This window comes from Schistocerca piceifrons, chromosome 2 (genome assembly GCF_021461385.2).
Source record: "Schistocerca piceifrons isolate TAMUIC-IGC-003096 chromosome 2, iqSchPice1.1, whole genome shotgun sequence".
NCBI classification, from domain to species: domain Eukaryota; kingdom Metazoa; phylum Arthropoda; class Insecta; order Orthoptera; family Acrididae; genus Schistocerca; species Schistocerca piceifrons.
The window spans coordinates 790,157,124-790,179,260 of record NC_060139.1 but is presented as its reverse complement, the minus strand read 5'-3'; the positions used below and the strand labels follow the sequence as shown (position 1 = coordinate 790,179,260).

The window sequence follows — 22,137 nt, the reverse complement described above, 5'->3', positions numbered from 1 at the left end:
TTCAAACAATAAATATATATATATATATATATATATATATATATATATATATATGAATGTCTCACTTTGCAGCGACGTGTGCGCTGTTTTGAAACTTTCTGGCAGATTAAAACTGTGTCGAACAGGCGAACCCGATACCTCTAAGTTCCAGTCTCACTCCGGCACACAGTTTAATTTGCGATGAAGGTACAACGTGATGAATACGAAAATTTCACCATTTTCGAAAAACTCATGTATATAACACCATAGCAGTACGTTTGTCGTCAGGTTTGAGCTGAGTTACCCTTTATTAAATGATCACCTCGTTTACATGGGGGCTCGCAAAACCGGATTTCGTAAACCGATTTCCCAAAACTGCTTCTGGGTGATCATACAAACACTTCAAAATCGATTCTGGAAGTCCGCTTCTAATTGCAGGTTTTCCAGTTCCGCAATCGATTTTCGCTCCCATGTAAACGCAACCGGTTTTGAAAAGTGCTTGGTCTGTCAGGTTTCGTCTTGTTAAAAAAATTGGCTAATACGGATGGAGTGGCTTTTTATACAGTGAAGGATACGTATGCGTATTAGATTGAAGCTGTTTACATCTCGTCTAATTGAAGAAAAGTAGTGATTGTACTGACTAAATCAGAAACTGTAACAGCTGTTTTGTAGGAGCCTTATTTAATTGGGCTAGAAAATCCGCTTCAGACCTTAACATGTGAACAGGACTATGAAAGACGGGTTTCAAAATTTGGTTTTCGCCTTTCGGAAGATACGTCGCATGTAAACGAAGTGAATGTACTTTCTCACGTGTGACTGCTGCTCGAAGACCGCGCCACGAGTCGCTAAAATGACTACGGTACAACTGGCGCTCCGATGGAATCGGTCGATTTGGTTGAGGTTACAGACTGATCTATAGCTTAGCCCGAGGTCTAGATTAGGTTGTAAGGCGATAATTTGATTGTAAGCTGGCGAAGCCACCGAATTTGAATGCCTCTTAAAGTGTGCGACAACAGATTGACCTGTAGCATAATGTAATGTTGGTACGACATTTAATCGGTCGACTTCAGCCGAACGCCGGCTGCACAGTAATTATTTTAGTTGCTCGTATCTTGGTTTTAAACCAGCATTTAAGCCATTTGACGGACGGCGAAAAGCCAAGTTTCTGTCATTACGCATTAGGCAATGCAGAGCCGACAGTTATACTTTTATTTCATTTATGTAGAAGAAAATCAAATACTGCTGAGAACTGAACGACTTCTTGTGTTAGTATTACACATACAGTAGTACAGTTAACCATATTTCTCTGATATTCTCAGTGTTAATGTGATCTTCACAGGCATCGTTATACATTTGGCTAATTGAAACGGTATCTGTCTACAACATTGTATTGACAGTTCTTACTTTTCACAAGTTTCTTCATGAAATTCCTGTATTTGTTCAAATAAGTGTCATTTCGTTCACTGTTTCCATTGGAATAGTACAGAAAATATCAGTTTCGGAGGAAGTATTTAGTTTTCTGATGATTTTGTAACAATAAGTCTGAAATGTTTTATTATGCTATCACAAGACATGACGTCTGTTTCTAAACATAGTTTCCAGGTTTTAGACAAAATAAGCGTTTACATTTTTATGACTTGTGCTGAATCCAGTAAAGATAGGGAAACAGTATGAACATAAGAACCATAATACGTCAAAATTTTTTAATTGTAGGAAAAACTCTTGTACAAATACTTTTACTCTTACACTGCTATGAAATGAAAATGGCACCGAGGCCACTACCTTTGGTTGTCGGGCGACAGTCAGGTTGGTAGCCCACCATCCACTGTCTGGCGCGTCAACAGACACGTCTTTGGCCTGGAATCTCATTGGCTGGGATAGAACTGTCTTCAGTTATGAGTCCTGCTTCAAAATGAGCCCCGATGACCACCGAAGACGTGTCAGGAGAGCCCCGGACAACTGCGGAATACCAACCTGTCACCCGCTGTAAGGCCCCACAACTAGAAGTGCTAGTCTGGGCTGCCGTTTTATTTCATAGCAGGACCCATTTCAAAAAAATGGTTCAAATGGCTCTGAGCACTATGGGACCTAACTGCTGAGGTCATCAGTCCCCCAGAACTTAGAACTACTTAAACCTAAGTAACATAAGGACATCATACACATCCATGCCCGGGTAGAATTCTAACCTGCGATCGCGCGGTTCCAGACTGTAGCGCCTAGAACCGCGAGACCACCGCGACCGGCGCAGGACCCATTTGGTTGTCACCTGCGGCACCCTTACAACACAGCGGTACGTCGAAGCCCTGGTTTGTTGCCTTTCATGGTATGTCATCCTGGGCTTACAATTCAGCAAGATAATGCCCGCCCGCATACGGCGAGAGTTTCTACTGCTTGTCTTCATGCTTACCAAACGCTACCTTGGCCAGCAATGTCGCCGGATCTCTCCCCAACTGGAACGTTTGGAGCATTATGGGCAGGGCCTTCCATCCATCTCTGGATTTTGACGATCCAACGCGTCAGTTGGGCAGAATTTGGTGCGATGTCCCTCAGGAGGACATCCAACACGTCTCTCAATCAATGCCGAGCCGGATAACTGATTGCACAAGGGCCAGAGGTGGCCCAAAGCGTTATTAATTTGATCGGTTTGTAAAGCTCTCTCTCTTAAATAAGCATCCAGTTTTTCTGAAATTGTAATCATTTATTTGATTGTACATGTACATCATATTTACCGATTTCCGACCCGTATGGATAATTCCTTCATGGTGCGTCGCTTTTTTCTGTCTTAAGAAAGTATTTTTAAACGTCTTACCAAGAGCACCAAGAACAACTAATGTGAGGAATTTGGGGGGGGGGGGGGGTGCCAGATTATGTGTCTCTTGCGTGGTAAAATGTTCTCGAACCGGCCCTCCTCGTGACAGTGAAGGCTGTAAATTCCTTGGTATGCACTTGTTGGCAATCTTCGATAGGAAAACCATGTTAACTTGGTATGCCGGAAAATAAGTAGTACATTCTACTTAGTTAGCCAGCTGTCCAAAGCAGTCAATAATAAAACGCTGGAACAGTACATTACTGAAGCGTTTGCCTATTTATGAATTATGGAATAAAACTGTGAGAGTGTGCTGCTGATGCACACTTCCAACAGAAAACTGGTGCTACTAAATGGGGCGGTTGGCCTGACACGTGGCTTTGGGTAAAAGGTGACCTTCCGCAGAATAGGTCCGGAGCCAATTAAAAGACATTAACCTGTATTACAAGAATAGAAAGACTTCGGCTGTAAACAATGATACGTGGATTATTTTGAGAAACTACACAGTACAGTTTCAATAAATTCCCATAAATAAGATACTTCACGTACATCCAATGCGATTTATTTATTCTCGTGAGTCATTGTTTTCAAATATTTCTATAGTAATGACATTTTTATATCGTAAATTCTATTCAAAATTTTATTCTTGAAAATACGTCACTCGTTATTTAACAATGTTTATTGAAAATTTAACATAGAATTACAATGTCAACTTGCTGGACGCGTTAGCGAAACATTACTGTAAAACCTCTTCGATATACAAATTTAAAAGGTCCGCATTGTTATGATACCCTAAGACATGCAAAATCAATTTTTGAAATAATGAAATATGACAACGTAAAAGTTAACCTATTATTTAGCATAATGTTAAGGTTGGCTCTTGACGTCTCATAATACTGTCATGTAAGCAATGGTGATGGACACAATACTGCAACTCGTAGTTAATGCATCCACATAATCCTCAGATTTGTACAACGCATTCCTGAAAAAGCATTTTTATGAGGCGAACACTGCACATATTATACTACTACTTAGCAGCCATGTTTTTTGTACTTAATGCCACCGTTTACATGCACACGTCCGGACCAAAACTGCTATTAGTGAGAATCTGAAATTTGACGCGTCCGCGGCTCGTGGTCTTGCGGTAGTGCTCTCGCTTTCCGCGCAGCTGGTCCCGGGTTCGATTCCCGGCGGCGTCAGGGATTTTCTCTGTCTCGAGATGACTGGGTATCGTGTATTTTTCATCATCATTTCATCCTCATTCACTGGCAAGTCGCCGTAGTGGCGTTAAAGAACTATTAGCGCGGCGGTCGAACCGCCCCGCGAGGGGTCTCTCGACCACCAATGCCATACGCTCATTATTATAGATTGAAAAGTACCGGTGCGATGTATCAGACGATAAAAGTGCACAGTACAGATGCGAAGCCGCAGTAAGGGCAGCAACGTCACGAAATTCGACGCTCGTGGATTTGTTGTGTATTCAGCAGCCAGCAAAAGTATGAAACGAGCAACAGATGTCAGCGGGCGCTGCAACAGGCGGCAGGAGTTGGCAGTACGGCCGGAGTCACGCCGCGCTGTCTTGGCCGCCGGCCGCCCCCGCCGAAGGTGTCGGCTGTCCAAGGCCACGCCGCCTGCGAGCGCTCGGGCCAGCCGTCTGCGCCTCACAACAAATAGAACAACGCTTCGGTGTCTCTGTGGCTGTTTGTTGGCACTGGCGCCGGATAGCACACGCGTCACGCTCACGAACGTACCGCACCCGTTCACCATTCAGCTTTAAGCTCTCACTTTACCACACTAGTTTCTCCATGAAAAGGGAAGTTCGGTCGAAGGTTACCCGCAGCAACAAATCTCGATCTATTAGAGCATGGTTGCCCAAGTCGTCGATCGCGATCGAGCGGTCGATCGTCATGCCATTATGAGTCGATCTTTCAAAATACTTATCCGAAATCTGTTTGCTCGTTTCGTGTTATCGCGCAATAGGGGTGAGAGTGTCACTGATATGATACGCGAGTTGGGGTGGCAGTCACTGAAACAAAGGCGGTTTTCTTTGCGGCGAGATCTATTTACGAAATTTCATTCACCAACTTTCTCTTTCGAATGCGAAAATATTTTGTTGACACCCACCTACGTAGGGAGAAATGATCATCATAACAAAATAAGAGAAATCAGAGCTCGAACGGAAAGATTTAGGTGTTCCTTTTTCCCACGCGCCATTCGGGAGTGGAATAGTAGAGAAGTAGTATGAAAATGGGTCGATGAACCCTCTGCCAGGCACTAAGTGTGAATTGCAGAGTAATCATGTAGATGTAGATGTTGAGTGAGCTGTTTTTATAAAATACCAGTTTGTTGACAACGAGTATAAGGTATGGTATTTGCAGGTCGTAAATCTGACAATATCGCCTCCGCGTCCTTCGTCTCCATCTACATTTTATATTTTAACGCTCGCGCCAAGCAACAGTCTTTCCCGAATGGTGAGCTTGCTTACTACTCGCAAACTGTTAACAGTGCGCGTTGCGGTGGAGGGGATGGGGGGTTTGCGGCGAAAGGAGAAATCGCTCAAGGTTTGCTGCTCGATGCAGTATGGGGAGAACAAGCTCCGCCCCTAGCAGCCAATACAAGCCTCGTGTTTTCGAACTTCCATAAAACACCGATGTGCACGATGGAGAAAAAAAAATATTCAAATGTGTGTGAAATCTCAGGGGACTTAACTGCTAGGGTCATCAGTCTCTAAGCTTACACACTACTTAACCTAAATTATCCTAAAGACAAAAACACACATCCATGCCCGAGGGAGGACTCGAAACCCCACACGATGGAGACAATAACTCGAATTCAAAATGACATTTCCCTAAGTCGGAATACAATGAAGATACGTTTTGGAAGTTATGAGTGTAAAACTCTACCCTAACATAAAAGCGGCATCGTATATTTCATCGTTTTTTGGAGCAACTTTTCTACGCGACGCAGCTTTTTCGACGATGAGCATAGTGAAATCTGGTTGCAGTAATAAAACTGACTCTTCATTCTCTTTCAAGACTATGTATGGTTGGAAATTTTGGAAATTTGTGGTAAGTTCCTATGGGACCAAATAGCTGAGGTCATCGGTCCCTTGGCTTACACACTACTTAACTAACCTAACTACTTAACTCACGCTAAGGTCAACGCACACACTCATGCCCGAGGGAGGACTCGAACCGCCGACGGGGGGAGCCGCGCGAACCGTGGCAAGGCGCCCAAGACCGCGCGGCTGTAAGGTTGGCTCTGACAAATTATTCATCAGATGATAATATACTTTCCAATGGTATACAAAGCCAAGAATCTCACTAAACTTTTTCAACATCTATGTGTATATTTAATTTTTTTTTTCACAAATAGAAACTGAATATCAGGCTGACAACTTTTGATGGAGGGTGAAGTACCCTTCATGTATTTTGTGTAAATAAGGCCCTTTATGTATTTTGTGTAAATAAAATAATTAATTTTAGCTACGGTGTTATTTTGTGCTTAAGTATTAATGAATTTTTTACTCAGTAGATCTCTAAATGGATTAAATTGCATATAGTAGAGCTCAAGCGGAATAAGGTTGAACACCACTGTGTTAGAGTCACGTATGCTGATACGTCTCTGTGGAAATGGTACGATCCATCTTCTCTAACACCTACAGTGTTATTTTTGAATAAGGGGAACCGCATACAAGTCACTTGTGTGACTAAGACGACACTACTGCTCTAGAGTTTGGATTCCTTATCAAGGAGGTACGGCTTCAGAGAACGAGCGAATACAGAGCCGATCTAAACAGAGATGCTTCAGTAACTCAACCTGGAAGAAACGTGACAATTTTCTCGCGAAACCCTGTTTTTTATATCTAAGGCACCTATATTTTTTCACAGCACTCTAGGCAAATTCTGACTGTCTGCTGCCTCCACAGTACTCAGAGGTGACAAAAGTAAAGATATCGCCATATGCACATATATAAACGACAGTAGTATGGCGTACACAACGTGTAAAAGGGTGGTTAAAAGGGTAGTGCTTTGGCGGAGCTGTCATTTTTACTCAGGCGATTCATGCGAGAAGGTTTCCGACGTGATTATGGCCTCGTGACGGGAATTAACAGACTTTGAACGAGGAATGGTAGACGCTTGGGGCATTCTATTTAGGAAATCGTTAGGGAATTCAATATTCCGAGATTCACAGTGTCAAGAGGGTGCCGAGAATGGCAAATTTCAGGCATTACCTCTTACCTCTGACAACGCAGTGGCCATGGGCTTCCACATACCAACCAAGAGCAGCGGCGTTTGCGAAGAGACGTCAGTGTTTACAGACAAGCAACACTCCGTGAAATAACCGCAGAAATCAATGTGAGACGCTCGACGAACGTATACGTTAGCACAATTCGATGAAATCTGGCATTAATGGACTATAGCAGCAGACGACCGACCCGAGTGTCTTTGCTAAACAGCACGACATCGCCTGCAGCGCCTCTCCTGGGCTCGTGACCATATTGGTTGGACCCTAGACAAATGAAAAACCGTGGCTGGTCAGATGAGCCCCGATTTAAGTTGGTAAGACCTGATGGTAAGATTCGAGTGTGTCGTAGGCTCCCACCAAGCCATGGACCCAATTTGTCAACAAGGCACTGTGCAAGCTGATGGTGGCTCCATAATGATGTGAGCTGCATTTACATGGAATGGACTGGTTCCTATAGTCCAACTGAAACGATCATTGACTGTAAATGGTTCTGTTCGGCTATTTGGAGACCATTTGCAGCCATTCATGGACTTCAGGTTCCCATGTCACTGGCCCATCATTGTTCGCGATTGGTTGGAAGAACATTCTGGATAATGCGAGCGAATGATTTGATCATCCATATCGCCCGATATGAATCCCAATGAACATTTACGGGATATAATCGAGAGGTCAGTTCGTGCATAAAGTCCTGCACTGGCAACACTTTTGCAATTTTGAGCGGCTACAGACGCATCATGGTTCACAATTTCTGTAGGGGACTTCCAACGAATTGTTGAGTCCATGCCATGTTGAGTTGCTGCACTACGCCGGCGAAAAGGAGATTCTATGCGATATCAGGAGATATGATTTTTGTCACCTCGGTGTGTATCTCGTGCAGGGGTGATGGGAATAATACAAGAGAGATTTTGTGCCTGTGCAGGCCTACAGTCAATCTCGTGTCACTGGAATGGACTAGGGCATAAGACTGAATGATGTTTGTCTGAAGTGTCCCGCGACAAGCAAGGGGTAGAGGTAGAGATGATACAAAGAAAGGCAGCGCGTTTCGTCGTGGGATCCTTTACGAAGCGCCAGAGTGTCAAGGAGATAACTATGTCCCTCCAGTGGCAGATGCTGCAAGAGAGGAGCGTCGTGCATCGTAGAGAGCCCCGGTTGTAAGAAGAGCACAGATATTACCTCTTTCTATATGCGTCTCGCGAAATGTGACAGTAAAATCAGAGAAATTGGTGCAACCAGTAGGGTGGTTTGCCGAGCATGGACGTAATTGCTTATAAAGTCGATGGTTTTTCTATTCTTCTGTCGATGTCTGCGCAGATTTGGTTCCAGCCCGTCAAGTATTTCTTTTCTTCTTATGAACTTGACTTATTTTATTATTCTTACAAAGAATTGTATGCCCGATGAACGGCCCTTCAAGGTCATTTATCTCTAAAACTCTGCACTTCTGTGCAATCAGTGTTCGAAGATTAACTTCACAAAGACTGACGCTAAAGAAAGAATACAGTATGCCAGACAAATCCACATGTCATAAATTAGGTATTATGAAGCAACTACCTGAATATTTGCTTGGAATAATATGTGCTAAGGAATGCAGTACTTACAGAATTACACCAGCTGCCCACAACGTTCCGAGACTAATTTTACTCCTGACCTACAGGCACGTCAGCACTACTACAGTGTCAGCTTCAACTGTACACAAATGAATTGTAAACAACAGATGTGTATTAGACTTACCAGGTATGGACAGGCGGCGTTAAGTAGCGGACGTGCAGCGACATTACGTCAACGCTGCAGCGTGTCGCTAACCAGAATGGAGCAACATCTCTAAATCAAGTGTTCATTCTCCATAATGTTCGGCCGCCGAATTGCAAGTCTTCTTACCTTGCTAGCTGACGCCACATTGGGCGACTAGCGTATCGATGATGATGAAATGATTGTGAGGACAACCAAATACCCGGTCCGCGAGCGGAGAAAATTTCCGACTCGGCCTGGTATCGAATACGCGTCCCTGCACGGCGGTCAGAAGCGCTTACTTATCAGCTAACGGGGGCGGACATCGTCAAATAATGATGTGGATGCACTCTTCGTTCTACCTGCAGGAATGAGATGAGACTGCGAGCAATGGACTGGGGACACTACGTATCTAGTGTGTTTGTTACACGTGGGAATTTCGGTTGGCGGGACGCTTGCTCGGATAGCCTATGTGGTTAAGGTGACCAGTCGCGATAACCGGGAATTCAGGTCCGAGTCCAGGTCCGGGAGAAATTTTCACTTGTCGCCACTGGCTTTATTTCAGTGCCCGAAATCGGACACTGACATCGGAATTTCTCTTTCGTCGCTTGCAGAAGAGTTTCCGCTAGTGTCAGACTGTGAGAAAGGCAAGTGGATGTATACAGCGTCGTGCTTAAAAACCAGAGCAGCCGCCACCTTCGTTACATTAGAATTACCGAACAGAAATGGTGACGAAAGCAAAAAGTCAAGAAACGAACAAATGTTTGAGTGAACAAATAGATGCAGAGGTGTACATGTTTAACTTATCAAGAAATGGTACTCAACGAACAAAAATCGGAGGCTATCGCTAAGACTAAAAACTTTCTGAGAATGTCATACGCAGCTTTTGAAAATATCTTGTCTATTGTACTATAAAGCATTCAAAACCAGAATACAAAAATGCTGCGCGCTGTATCACCAAGAGATAGCCTTCTAATTACGAAACCAAAGAAAAATTTGGGGTAGTAATAGAAGTTCAGGGGAAAAAAATAAAGAATTTGAGGTTTACTGATGATACTTAATTCTTTCAGAGACATCAAAGGACTTGGAAGAACAGTTGAATGGAATGTACATTGTCTCCAGAAGAGGATGTATCATGAACGTCAGTAGAAGCAAAAAATGGATCATGGAATGTAGTCCAATTAAATCAGGTGACGCCAAGGGAATTAGATTAGGAAACGAACCAAAGTAGTAGATGAGTTTTGCTATTTGGGTTGCAAAATTGGCCCAAGTGGAGAGAATATAAAATGTAAATTGCCGGTGGAAAGAAAATCATTTATGAAGAAGAGAAATTTATCAACATCGAATACAGATTTAAGTGTAAGAAAGACTTATCTGAAAGTATTTGTCTGGAGCGTAGCCATACATGGAAGTGAAATTTGCAGATTTGTGATGAGGCCTTATGGGACCAAACTGCTGAGGTCATAGGGAAACTTACATACTAATCAACCTAACTTAAACTAACTTACGCTAAGAACAACACACACACCCATGCCCGAGGGAGGACCCGAACTTCCGACGGGGAGAGCCGCGCGAACCGTGACAAGGTGCATCACACCGCTCGGCTACCCTGCGCGGCTGTATGGAAGTGAAACATGGACAATAAATAGTTAGGACAAAATGATAACAGAAGTATAAAACATTCTCGGTATTCTTGCCGCGTCAGTTCTAGATAAAATCTCGAGCTTTCGACGATTACCTCTGTAGTCATCGTCAGCTCCTGACGATGACTATGGAGGTAATCGTCGAAAGCTCGAGATTTTATCTAGAACTGACGCGGCAAGAATAACGAGAATGTTTTATACATAAGTGCCGCCGCGAAAAACTTCGTTCCCATATTACTTTCCTCTTCGGGGAGGACATCGCACGCCAAGTTCGTCAACTGGAGAAGCTGCGCGCCAAATATGCACAGTTGCGGAGTAATTTGGCATTTCTGCGACGCTGTCGCGATAGGGAGATTGTGCCTAAGTTTGCTGTGGTTAAACACCATTGCCGTCTTCGCGCTATATATAGGCCACCACAGCAGCAGTGGAGACAGTCAGCTCCTGACGATGACTATGGAGGTAATCGTCGAAAGCTCGAGATTTTATCTAGAACTGACGCGGCAAGAATACCGAGAATGTTTTATACATAAGTTCCGCCGCGAAAAACTTCGTTCCCATATTTAACTTTCCTCTACGGGGAGGACATCGCACGCCAGGTTCGTCAACTGGAGAGGCTGCGCGCCAAATATGCACAGTTGCGGAGTAATTTGGCATTTCTGCGACGCTGTCGCGATAGGGAGATTGTGCCTAAGTTTGCTGTGGTTAAACACCATTGCCGTCTTCGGGCTATATATAGGCCACCACAGCAGCAGTGGAGACAGTCAGCTCCTGACGATGACTATGGAGGTAATCGTCGAAAGCTCGAGATTTTATCTAGAACTGACGCGGCAAGAATACCGAGAATGTTTTATGCATAAGTGCCGCCGCGAAAAACTTCGTTCCCATATTACTTTCCTCTATGGGGAGGACATCGCACGCCAGGTTCGTCAACTGGACAAGCTGCGCGTCAAATATGCACAGTTGCGCAGTAATTTGGCATTTCTGCGACGCTGTCGCGATAAGGAGATTGTGCCTAAGTTTGCTGTGGTTAAACACCATTGCCGTCTTCGGCTACATATAGGCCACCACAGCAGCAGTGGAGACAGTCAGCTCCTGACGATGACTATGGAGGTAATCGTCGAAAGCTCGAGATTTTATCTAGAACTGACGCGGCAAGAATACCGAGAATGTTTTATACATAAGTTCCGCCGCGAAAAACTTCGTTCCCATATTACTTTCCTCTACGGGGAGGACATCGCACGCCAGGTTCGTCAACTGGAGAAGCTGCGCGCCAAATATGCACAGTTGCGGAGTAATTTGGCATTTCTGCGACGCTGTCGCGATAGTGAGATTGTGCCTAAGTTTGCTGTGGTTAAACACCATTGCCGTCTTCGGGCTATATATAGGCCACCACAGCAGCAGTGGAGACAGTCAGCTCCTGACGATGACTATGGAGGTAATCGTCGAAAGCTCGAGATTTTATCTAGAACTGACGCGGCAAGAATACCGAAAATGTTTTATGCATAAGTGCCGCCGCGAAAAACTTCGTTCCCATATTACTTTCCTCTACGGGGAGGACATCGCACGCCAGGTTTGTCAACAGGAGAAGCTGCGCGTCAAATATGCACAGTTGCGCAGTAATTTGGCATTTCTGCGACGCTGGCGAGATAAGGAGATTGTGCCTAAGTTTGCTGTGGTTAAACACTATTGCCGTCTTCGGGCTATATATAGGCCACCACAGCAGCAGTGAAGACAGTCAGCTCCTGACGATGACTATGGAGGTAATCGTCGAAAGCTCGAGATTTTATCTAGAACTGACGCGGCAAGAATACCGAGAATGTTTTATACATAAGTTCCGCCGCGAAAAACTTCGTTCCCATATTACTTTCCTCTATGGGGAGGACATCGCACGCCAGGTTCGTCAACTGGACAAGCTGCGCGTCAAATATGCACAGTTGCGCAGTAATTTGGCATTTCTGCGACGCTGTCGCGATAAGGAGATTGTGCCTAAGTTTGCTGTGGTTAAACACCATTGCCGTCTTCGGCTATATATAGGCCACCACAGCAGCAGTGAAGACAGTCAGCTCCTGACGATGACTATGGAGGTAATCGTCGAAAGCTCGAGATTTTATCTAGAACTGACGCGGCAAGAATACCGAGAATGTTTTATACATAAGTTCCGCCGCGAAAAACTTCGTTCCAATATTACTTTCCTCTACGGGGAGGACATCGCACGCCAGGTTCGTCAACTGGAGAAGTTGCGCGTCAAATATGCACAGTTGCGCAGTAATTTGGTATTTCTGCGACGCTGTCGCGGTAAGGAGATTGTGCCTAAGTTTGCTGTGGTTAAACACCATTGCCGTCTTCGGGCTATATATAGGCCACCACAGCAGCAGTGGAGACAGTCAGCTCCTGACGATGACTATGGAGGTAATCGTCGAAAGCTCGAGAGTTTATCTAGAACTGACGCGGCAAGAATACCGAAAATGTTTTATACATAAGTGCCGCCGCGAAAAACTTCGTTCCAATATTACTTTCCTCTACGGGAAGGACATCGCACGCCAGGTTCGTCAACTGGAGAAGCTGCGCGCCAAATATGCACAGTTGCGGAGTAATTCGACATTTCTGCGACGCTGTCGCGATAGGGAGATTGTGCCTAAGTTTGCTTTGGTTAAACACCATTGCCGTCTTCGGGGTATATATAGGCCACCACAGCAGCAGTGGAGACAGTCAGCTCCTGACGATGACTATGGAGGTAATCGTCGAAAACTCGAGATTTTATCTAGAACTGACGCGGCAACAATACCGAAAATGTTTTATACATAAGTGCCGCCGCGAAAAACTTCGATCCCATGATAACAGAAGCTTTCGAAATGTACTAGAGAAGAACGTTGAGGATTAGATGGGAAGTTAACGTAACCAGTGGGGAGCTTCTAAACAGAACTGGGGAGACAAGAAATTTGTGGAGCAACTTGACCAAAAAGAAAGGTATCGGTTTATAGGACACATTCTGAGACATCAAGGGATCAACAATTTAGTACTGGACGGAAGTGTGGGCGGAGTGGGGGGGGGGGTAATAATAGTAGCGGGAGACCAAGAGATGAATACAGTAAGCAGATATACAGGAAGGTGTATGTTGCGGTAATTATTCGAACATTAAGAGGCTCTCACAGGACAGAGTAGCATAGAGAGCTACATCAAACCGTCTTCGGATTGAAGACCACAACAACAACTGACTTTTGCAAACAGTATTTATTATTTTTGGTACAAATGCCTTTAATCCGGAACCGGATAAAAAAAATACTGGAAGCTATACTAGCAAGAGATCGCCTTTTACTTACTTTTGTATTTTTGAAAACCGTATTTAATACAAGCGTAATGCATTTACGTTTAAGTTAAAATTAATAAAACAACTATAACTTGAAGAAGTCTACACCGCCATTCTACTTCCCCTTCTGGTGAAACAAAGTAAGAGGTAAATTCACTTCGCACTTCTTTGCCTGATTGAAGTCTTATTATACATTGTAGTTTGAAACAGCGTAAAAAGCTTTTAACGGTGGTGTAGGGTAGGTTGTGCTGAGAAACACAGTTAAGGAAAAAATTCGACAACTTGCGCCATTTCCGAATTAATTAATATTGAAGTTAGCCAATCGGGCCGTTGCACGCACAAATTCAAGCCGCCCACCAGATACAGTGTAACCTCCCCACCGTAATTTTAAAGGGAAAATGAAATATGACAATATTTAATTGAAATGGGAGCCGAGTGTAACCTCCCCACCGAAATTTAAAAGGAAATAAATGACAATACTTAATACAAATGGGAGCCGAGTGTAACCTCCCCACAAAAATTTGAAAGAAAGAAATATGACAATATTTAATTATGAATGCTAATGGATACTGCTCTAAGCGTAACCTGCCCACAATGAAATGTACTGACAATGGCAACAAAATGTGAAATTCGCAATCTGACTCAAATATAAGTTTTTCATAAAAAAATTAAAGTCCATTCAGTGATAAGAAAATTCAATTAAACCGAAATATCGGTCTTTGGCCCTGTGTAAAACAATCAGAGTTAAAGTCTTACCTCAGAATAAATGGATGTCACATTTCTGCTCTTATCTTTCTGCACAGCTTGGAGGAACTGCATTGCAAATGATAATATTCCTTTTTTCTGTGATTTTACTGAAAATTTTCTTTAAAAGAAGTAGAGTGAAATGGGAAGTGCAACGAAATCTTTAGTTCAATAAAAATTAATTTTTTTGAAAAAAAAATGCTTTTGAAATAAAAATTATTATTGGGGCACTTGTTAGAGAATAATTACAATAAATAAATTTTTACATTATCTAATGATTATATTAATTAACAGTATACCTTATACAGCATCTTGACCAGTGTTGCCGACCGCCTACATCACCCGCACTGGACTGCTATCACTGACCGACCGCTCTGCATGACGACTATTAGCGTACTGCACGCGACGACTACTGACAGAGTACTGCTCTCAACTAGCCAGAGCTACAGACTCGCAACGACTACTGACAGACTGAGAACCGCTCGCAACACTCGCGCGGTCAAGCGCATACTCTCTGGTCACAGATGCTACAATGCCTCGCCATCGCTGCTATGTTACATACGTGTTTCATAACCCTCCACTGGGGGGGCAAAAATTTGGCAGCGATGGTGAGTCATTTGGACTTGCCAATCGCGGCAAAATTTTTAATTAATTAATAAACTTCTACAATTTACAGAATATTTAGATGTAGTACATAAAGTAAATGTTGTGCACACGCACTAAGTACAAGATATATCAGACAAAGACAAAATGTGAGTACAAAACATAGTAACAAATCAGAAAAATGTATATACAAATTATTTGACAGATAACAAAGTGCACAGGCACTGAAAAAATTCTTTAGCATATTCAGAACAAATAAACAGACTGGCAAAAAATATTATGTTGACAAGTGACATGAGTGCACATGCACTGCAGTTGAGAACATATCAGTAAATGATGAAATGTATATACAAGTAGTAACAAATGACATAAGTGCATTCGCATTAAAGTATTGAATATACAGAATAGTACAAATCATATTGAAAAATGAGATAAGTGTACAGGCACTGAAGTTCAGTAGAAAACATATTAACACCTAACAGAAGTGCACATGCACTGTAGTTCAGAACATATCATAAAAATAAAAATGTATATACAATATAAAAGACAAGAGTGTACATACGTATACTGTATACTGTACTTCAGAACAAATCGAAAAATGTCTTTAGTATTTTCGCAATAAATAAACATAATGACAAAAAATCATGTCGAAAGTGCCACAAGTGTACTCGCACTGGAATTCAACAAATCGAAAAATTTTTTTATGTGACAAGAATCAGGATAGGAAAGGGAAGGATTGCATCATGGTTGTAGCACTTTAGATTGCACACAGCTGCTCTGAAAGTCCATATCTTTCCACAGAAGTGCAACACCAAGTGACACAACTTGAAGTTCTTTTCCCATCAGAATTTATCAGCGTACCCAAGACACTGAATTGTCGTAGTAATATTCCATGTTTTCATTTTGGCAGTACATTAGGTACACCAAACAGTGCGACCATAATAACGTCTTCATCGCTCACGGTGGTGGACAGCATGTCGTGTCAACACCACGCTCTTACAAGGCGCACCAACGTAGAATTAGTGCAAAACCAAATATAGTGCTCCATGATCACTAGGATAAACAGGACAAATGGACATTGCAATAATTCAGGGTAGTCAGCTTATGAGGTGAAGGACATCAAGTCACATAATATTGACAATTAGAGACTTAATTAGTTTGTGGCATTCATAGCCCAGTTATTGAACATTTCTGTACCAAGTATGTAGTATTACAGAAAAATGTTCATTAATTGTTTTACATGGAATCAGTAGCCTTCTTTTCCTGGTTACAAAGCATTATTAAATAATCGCATTCTTTTCAGTTACAGAGAGTAATTAAGAATCATTAACCTTCTCCTAATTACAGTTAATTAATCATTTGTCATTCTAATAATAATCATTAGCCTTTTCCTAATTACAGTTAATTAATCATTTGTCGTTAATTAATCATTTGTCTAATAACAGTTAATTAATCATTTGTCGTTAATTAATCATTTGTCATTCCAATAGTAAGAATTATTAGTCTTCTCCTAATTACAAAGCATTATTAAACAGTACCATAGTTAATTAATTATGTGTCATTCCAATCTATTAAGAATCACTAGCTGGCATCATGGGTAATCGTATTACAATAAACAGTGGCGGTCCTTGGCCAGTTACAAAGTATATTTAGTATGACAGAATAATGTTCATCAGAAGTCTTAGTTGAAAAGGAGTCAATTATTGGCCTAGCATTAACATAATACATTGAGTGATACAAATTATTGGCACTCATTGGCCATTAACCAAAACATGAAAACTCAACATGGGAAAAAAAGGGCTAATTAATGGCATAATTAATAACAATTCTTCAAGTGACATTAATTATTGGCACTCAGTGGCCAGCAAGTATTGAATAGAATCATCATTCAGTATTATTCAGATTATTACGACGTCATTATTAAAAATCAGTTAATTACAGTCATAGCATTAATAATCATGGGCATTATAAGTAGTCTCATTACAATAAACAGTGTTCCTCATTCAGTAGTATTCAGATCATTACAAAGTCATTATTAAAAATCAGTTAATTACAGTCATAGCATTAATAATCGTGCGCATTATAAGTAGTCTCATTACAATAAACAGTGGCAGTTATTAGCTAGTGACAAAGCATTATCTTAAATATATACTTTTTTTTTTTTTCATTAAGAAGTCATTACTCAAGTGACATACTATTCAGAGCTAATCAGTATTATTCAGAATTTTCTCAAACTGGTATCACTACTTGGGACTGGTAATACATATTTTTTGTTAGCAATGCATTGCGTTGGGATCGATAATTAATTGCTGAGGCATAACACTATTTGCTTTTGACCTATTGCTGCAAATGAGGATAGGTAACGTCATTCGTCATGAGTCAGCTGTAGCAAGGTTATGCAACAAGGCAGTATATGTGATCACATTCATAAATGATAAACACAAATGGGTAAAAAATAAAAATGCAAGTACTAGAACAGGTATAATAAGTAACTGGTTTAATAAGTATCATGAAAAACTTCTCCTGAAAAAATATACAAAATGGATTATTGACCTGAAAGAAGAAACGCACACTATGCTGAAAAGTAGTGAACTTCGAATTAACAGGTAGTGAAATGTGTATAAATTGTGTTCCATAGCTGTCCTTTCCAAAACTTTCTGTCATCCTACTATGCAATGTAACACCTGCTGTCAAAACAAACTGCAACAAATACTTAAATAACTACGTAGCATAAATACATAACTTCAACATTATCCTCATCTGTAAAGAAAAAAACTTCATTATCCACATCATCATAACTTCACTATTATCATCACCTGTAAAGAAAAACTTCATTATTCATAATACCATTTCCCTCGTCATTATTCATCAGTATTCATTATCATCTGCAAAAAATCACTTCATTACTCATTATACAACTATTCCTTATCTCTAGCATATTTCATCACTAAAACTAAGATGTGTAGTTCAGTCTGACAGCCTGCATCAATCACCTTGTATTCTGAAGGAAAAAATTAGTTAAGACTGCTATTCTACGATGAGTATAGTATATTCTTGTTAATGTTTTTTAATCCTGATCCATTTACTCTTCCCCATAAAGTTATTGCATCTCCTTTCGTTTATTCCGTAGGTGAAATTCCCATTTCTGTTGAATTTATTTCTTACATGCATCATTTCTTTCTGAAATTCATGAACAAAGATTAATGTCCTGCATTTAAATCATATACCCACTAAATAATGACTGGTTTATGGTGACACAATTAACCATACAGCATAACATGACAGAAAACGTAATATGTCAAAGACATTGACAGTGTTCAGATGCAAAAATGTACACAGAATAATACGATGCAGCAGCAAAAAATGTAAAACAGTCACGATCTTGAGATGTCATAAAGCAAAAAATGTCAAAGTCAACTGGTGTGTGTTATATCCTAACTATTTCACAGTGCATACTAACAAAACTGGAATACAATCGTACATAAAAAGACAAATGTGACGTTCGTTGTGTTCAGCTTGTATGTAGTGTAATTAATCAAGGCGAGAATTAAAGACTTTAATGGAGAGAGAATTTGATAAAATTAATACGTCATTACATAGAATTGCATAATTATTCATAAAATACGTAAGTTCATCTGGAAAAATATGCACGGTCTGATGTGTAACGACAAGAAAAGCGACCTGCTAACCTTACCTTGCCGGGCACTTGCCAAGAAAAAATACGATAATCATCAGTAATTAGTCAGGTGAAATAATTGCATTAGTAAATGGCATCATAGTGTGTTGAATCATACAGTGGTTTCACTCAATAAACGGTTTAATGTTTGAGATGTGGTGATTGCCTTTCGATTTTCTAGTTCTCAAAGTTTCGACGTGTACAACATTGGGGTGAGGGATGCTGCGAATCCGATATGGACCTGCGTATAGAAGTTCAAATTTACTGCACTTACCTTTTAATTTGCTGGATAAATAGTGTGTACGTACTAGTATCTTCTGTCCAACGTGAAAGACGCGGCGTGTACAAACCTGTTTTTGCTGTCTTCTCCGGCGCTCTGCGGCACGTTTGATGTTGTTCAGCGCAATGTCAATTATTTCGTCGTAATCGACGAGATGTAGGAAATGTTATTAATTCTTTAATTTTGTTAGGTGGTTCAACATTTTTCAGTATAACAGACGGAGATAGCATAGTGGATTCATTTGGAATGGAATTAATTACATCTTGGAATGAAAATATGTGTGTATCCCAATCAATATGTCTTTTGTGGCAGTATATTCGGCACAGCTTACCAATTTCTTTCATTAATCTTTCACAGGGGTTCGAAGAAGCGTGGTACTTGGATATATAGATCGGAGAAATGTTTCTGGCTCGTAACATGCGTGTCCATACGCTACTACGAAATTGAGATCCATTGTCAGAAATTACTTTCATCACATGCCCTACATGAAATAGAAAATGTTTTACAAATGCTTTCGAAACAGTTTTAGCAGTAGCTTTGCGTAACGGAGTGAAAGTAACAAATTTTGAAGTGAGCTCAACAGCGACAAATATGTAGCAAAAGCCTCTGTTAGTTCTCGGAATCGGACCAAAAATATCTACTGCGGCCATGTGTCTTAATTTAACAGGTATAATGGGATATAAAGGAGGAATATGTGAAGTGGTGTCTGATTTAGCTTTCTGGCAAATTTTACAAGACGCTAAAACTCGTCGTATACGTTTCTCCATGTTGGTAAAATAACAGTTCTGTCTCAGTATAAGAAAACATTTTCGTGCTCCGTAATGTGCGTAGCTTAAATGAGTGTACCAGATTAATTTGTTGACCAGTTCGTCAGGAATGCATAATAACCAAATGTTGCTGTCAGGATGAGAGCGGCGAAACAGAATGTCATTGCGTACAGTGTAGTGGTTTCTAATCGTAACATTATTCCTATCTTGCCATAGGTGTTTAATTTCTTTCCACACATTGTCTTTATTTTGCTCCTGTGCTATGTCCTGTAATGACGATGAAATAAAATTTTCAAATGCTACTTGCTGAATGTACATGACACTGAAATTTGTTTTGCAGAAGTTGGTTGCTATGTCTTGCTGATTGTTGCCGAGAGAACGCGATAGTGCGTCTGCTATAACATTTTGTGTGCCGGGAATGTGAACAATCGTAAAATTAAATTCCTGTAAATATAGTTTCCATCTACTTAATCTATCATGCGTGAATTTGGCCGAAAGTAAAAATTGTATCGCTCTGTGATCTGTGTAAACTGTGGTATGTCTGCCATAAACAAAATGCCTAAATCTCGTGAAAGCCCATACAACACATAATGTTTCAAGTTCTGTAACGGAGTAATTTCGCTCAGCAGGTGACAGAATGCGGCTTGCAAATGCGATGTTTTTGATTACTGTAGAACCGTCTTCTTCGATTTCCTGGAAAATATGTACGCCTAAAGCGGTGTTGGAACTGTCGGTGGCAATGGAAAAATTTCTGGTAAGATCTGGGTGCGATAAAAGTGGAGCATTCAACAAAGCATGTTTCAGGTTCATGAATTCAGAGTGTGCTTGCTTATCCCATGACCAAATAGTGTTTTTACCTGTTAATTGGCATAATCTGGGTGTGTCTAAAGCAGAGTGATGAATAAATTTACGAAAAAAGTTAATTAAGCCCAAAAAACTGCGTAATTGTTTCTTTGTCGTAGGAACGGTAATGTCACGTAGAGCTTGAAGTTTTTCTGGATCAGGTGCAATGCCTTCTGCTGAAATTACGTGTCCAAGAAATTTTATAGAAGTTTTGCCAAAATGCGATTTACTGAGGTTAACTGTAAGTCCTTGTGTATGCAAAGTTTGTAACAGACGTTCTAAAATCACATTGTGTTCAGACCAGTTAGCTTCTGCGATAAGAATGTCGTCTACATACGTCGTGATTCTGTCTTTAAGCTCTGTCGGAAGTATTGTGTTCAAACCGCGAATAAAAGCTGCAGAAGAAATAGTTAAATCGAACGGTAATTTGCAAAATTGATAACAGTCGCCGAAACAGAGAAAAGCTGTATATTTTCTACAATTCGGATGAAGTTGAATTTGCCAAAATCCCGATTTCAAATCTAATGTGGAATAAATAGCAGTGCCGTGAAATTTCTGTAAAAGTTCCGCTAATGTCTGTGGTCGATCTGTTTCATTAATAATAATGTCATTAATGTGACGTGAATCAAGTACAAGGCGAAGTGAGCCATCTTTTTTCTTAACAATATGTAGTGGGTTTATGTACGGACTAACTGCTGGTTCTATAATTCCTTGGTCGAGCATATCCTGCAATTCTTTTTTAACTTGTTCTCTATGAATATACGGAATAGGATAATGCTTAGCTTTAAATGTATCGTGCTGCCTGACTTGAAATTCATACATAAATCCGGACATAGTACCAGGAATGTTGTCGAAAACTGGAGCTTGCTGTAAAAGAATTTTGTGTAATTGCGTTCGCTCGTCGTCTATAGTTGCACTGCTCTCTTTAACCTTATCAGAAATCAATTGCATTACGTCGAAGTCAGCTTCGTCTGGAGTATTATAGTTGTGTACGTACGTATCCGTGAACAATGTGGGATTACAGTCTATGTCACGTGTTGCGGAAATGACCTCTGTGCAGTTAATTGTTTGCTCTTCCGCAGATAGTGAGTGCTGAAATTCTAAAGCAAGTTGTACATTTTCATCCTTTAACATTAAATAAGAATTCTGAAAATCAATAACTGCGTCGTGTTGTACCAGAAAATTCGTACCTAAAATAACGTCTGTTGTCAATAAAGGAACAATCCAAAAATTAGAGTGAAAAGTATGACCTCCAATACAAAATGATAAATGCGTCTGTAATTTAACGTCTACTCCTTTACTCGGTACTGCTCCTTTCACTTTTGTTTTGCCTAATGGTAATGTCGGATACTTATTCTCTTTGTTGCACTCGTTGAAAGTCTCCTCATTTATTACTGATATTGGTGATCCGGAATCAATTACTGCTGAGAATTTCGATGAACCAATTTTAATTTCGATAACAGGATGTGAAATGGTTTTCTGAATAACTGGTCTTTCCTGTAAAAGAGTGTCTCTG

At 40.9% G+C, this 22,137-nt stretch overlaps 1 protein-coding gene across 1 annotated transcript in view; it reads right to left on the bottom strand.

The window, feature by feature from the left end:
* LOC124776542 (lysophospholipid acyltransferase 6) overlaps nt 1-22,137 on the bottom strand; it is a 139,366-nt gene that overhangs the window by 42,696 nt on the left and 74,533 nt on the right. The gene's annotated exons all lie outside the window — the stretch shown is intronic.